This window comes from Poecilia formosa, unplaced genomic scaffold, assembly GCF_000485575.1.
Source record: "Poecilia formosa unplaced genomic scaffold, Poecilia_formosa-5.1.2 Scaffold113, whole genome shotgun sequence".
NCBI lineage: Eukaryota > Metazoa > Chordata > Actinopteri > Cyprinodontiformes > Poeciliidae > Poecilia > Poecilia formosa.
The window spans coordinates 458,086-461,410 of NW_006800052.1; positions in this window are offsets into that span (position 1 = coordinate 458,086).

The following is a 3,325-nucleotide window of genomic DNA, read 5'->3' on the forward strand; positions in this document are numbered from 1 at the left end:
AGCATTTTAAAGTCAATGCTGTCTGTGATACTTTTTTTTTTTTAATGGTCGTTGGTACACATGGACGGATTTGTATGTCAAAATTAAAAGGTGGAGATGAACATCCAGATCAAAACAATGGAGAATTGTGTTTTGCTTTCTAATATTTGATAGCTACAAAATCCAGAGTGGAGACTGGAACCACTGACCTTCCAGCTTTAAAGTAGCCATAGTGCAGACACGTTTTGCCCGACTCTGCTCTCCCACTCTTTCAAAATTTGTAAAAGTATAATGTTTCCCACAGCCTAAATGACTCCATAGTCTGCCAGGCCTGTTGAAGAAAATGTAACTCCCAGAAGCAAACAGGAATCGTGTTATCAGAAAACAGAGACACACAAGTGTGGTTTGAATAAAACATTTCTAAATGGCGAAGCAGGGGTGCAGACGGTTAAACAGGTGTGTCAGAAATGACTAGAATCTTATAGCAGCATGAGATCATTAACGGCCCAGAATATTTCTTTAAAGATACAGCAAGTAATTTTAGCTGGAATTTTTAATTACATTTTGAAGACGGTGACTACATCCTTGATAGGATTAGCCATCAAAGCTTGAAAAGATTCATCCATCTTTCTGTCAGCCATCCTCAAGGACATCAAGACTGTGATTGGATGAAGGGGGGGAGAAAATCTTACCCGCCCTGTTGTCATTACCAATTCTACAGTGGCAGATCTATTTTTACTTTAAGTAAGGAGGAAGGAAGTAGTTTAATTTTGCCTTGATCCTTTTTTTAAAGCCTAGTGGGGTTTCAGTCTGTTTAAAGAGCAAGAGGGATGTCTAATGGCTTCTTTAATCTAAAGTTGAAATATATCTACTTCAGTGAGACCTCTGAGAAAAAAAAAATGCACTGATGACCAAGTGCGGATACTTTTCTGTCACTCTTTTTCAAAACTCCCATTTTTATAAGCTTTGAAACTTTTTGCCATTGGTTCTTTTTTTTTTTTTTTTTTTTTTTGTTCGCTGGGGTGGAAAGGTTACTGCATTATGATTAAGAAAAGTGTTGAAACTCATTACATTTTACACAGTGGCTACATTATGATAAATAAGATCTTTTAAATAAATCTACATGCATGAATAATCCCAGAATGTACAGATTGTACAACTCACTGGCTGGGAGAGATTTTTATTATTATTATTTTTTTTTCTATTCAACTGCTCCGGGGAAAAATCTTAGTTCTACATATAAAAAGGGCAGAAATGTCCAAAATGTACTCTTTTGAATGTCTGACAAAAAGACCAGCTTTTAAGTGTCTGATAAAAAGGCAGGGTAAAAAAAAAATCAATGCAATAGTATTTGCAAAAACAGCTGTGACATTTTCTCAGGTTTGAGTTATTTGAGGAGAGATTTCTGCTTCGGGCCAAATCATATAGCTAGTTTAATGCTGTGGGAACAAATAGTCTGCATTTATACTAAATGAAAAGACTAAGAGAGATTTCTACTGCAGCTAAAATATTAACTCTTCAGAACTTCACTTCAAAAGTCAGAAACTATCCCTTTAATCCTTTGCAAAAAGGGATTTATACCTCAAACTGCAGCTCTAATGGCATCTCTGTGCACTGGCACCTTTTGCTCACATATAAATGAGGTAATATGCATGAACACATAGGAAAGCTCCCCATGCTGATGTAAATTTATGTAAAGTTTCACCAAAAAGTCTCCCAATTACCTAAGATCAGTGCTGTTTGAGGCACACAGTCAGCCTCTCTCGCTGTTTCCTTTACAAACAAAAGGAGCCGTGTTACAAAAGTGTTAATCTTCCCAGAAATATATAAAACTGGAACTGTGGAAATGATTTTTACAAATATCCAAAGTTGTAAAGTTCATTAAATTCGGCTGCCTGTTTAAAATGCAAAACCGTGTTTACAAAAATTCCTCTTCGAGTTAGAATTCACACAACGGCACCATTATTTTAAAATACTGATGAGAATATTTTGATCAGTCAGCATCTTCCTCACATCTTGTGCGGTCTTATGCTTGTGAATACAGAGGAATCGACTGCAATGAGATTCCACCTAGCAGGCTGCAAATATTACTTACAAGCAAAGCTTGACTTTTTGATCCTTGGAATGCAATAATCAACATAATAGAGAGTTTTGTTTTGTGATATCAAAATTGCACAAACTGATATTGCATTTGGAATGTCTTGTGATTCATCGACTGAATATTGCGTCCACTGACTTTAAGATTCAATAATTCTCCGAAAAGTAACTGTGTAAGAACAAGGAAATATTTTCATCCTCATTGTGATTCCTTTGTGATGCGTTACTCTGGCAGTTTTTAGGAGTAACTCTGTATTTTATCACTGTGAAGACATATTTGTCTCTCTGTCACATTTCTACATCATACGTTTTTGGCAAAAAAAAAAAAAGTCAAAATGTGTTTATGAAGAAAACGAAACCACAGTCTGACATAAGAAGGCATTAAATGTGTCACATTGTCTGAATTTGATGAGGATGTTTGCATCTCCTGTCCTTGGTCCTATTTGCTTTGTGAATGACAATGTAAGATTATGGCAGACACCACTGCAAATAATGTGGCAAAATGTGGGGCAAAGTGTGGATGCAGTGAATAACTCCCACACCCTGCATTCGGCTTTATGTGGCTTAGAGTGGAGTGGATCCTTTCTAAATAAAGATCATCTGATCTTGCAGAATTTATTTTAAGTTTTAATGCTAAAGAGGTGGAGCTCTCTCTTCTTAACTCTTGATTTTAGCAAAGTAGAAGAAAAACCTTGAATGTGTAGACTAATCACTGCCTGTTTGCAGTAGCCGTGCTTCAGCTGCACAACAAAGCAATCGTCTCTCCCCATAATAAGTATCCTTGTTCATTGTTGTGCAAATCTTGGCGCACTGTACAAATTTACATGACAGGAGCTTTAGTTCTTCGGTTCTAGTCTGTGCTTTGACATAAATTTGTGCATACCGAAATGCATACGTTCTTGTTTCTACGTGGCTCTAAAGAGGGTCATGTACCACGGTCTGTTGCTTATCTGAGTATGACAGCCAGCATTTAGCTAATTATCACGAAACATAAAATATAGCCGTGTCTGATCGAGATGCCAGTTTTTACCTGGTGTTCAGTCACGATGTTTGACATATTGATGTCCTGACCCAATGATGGATGGAAGGATAGCACAGTCATCACTGCATTATTAGGCTGAGGAATTTAATCTCCTTCTTTTCAAAGGAAATAGGTTAAAAAAAAAAATGCCTTAAGAATCCACCTGCTATTCATCACTGTGCGCTCTAAAAATGAAGTATGCTGTATTTTTCTTTTTTTTTTTTTTTT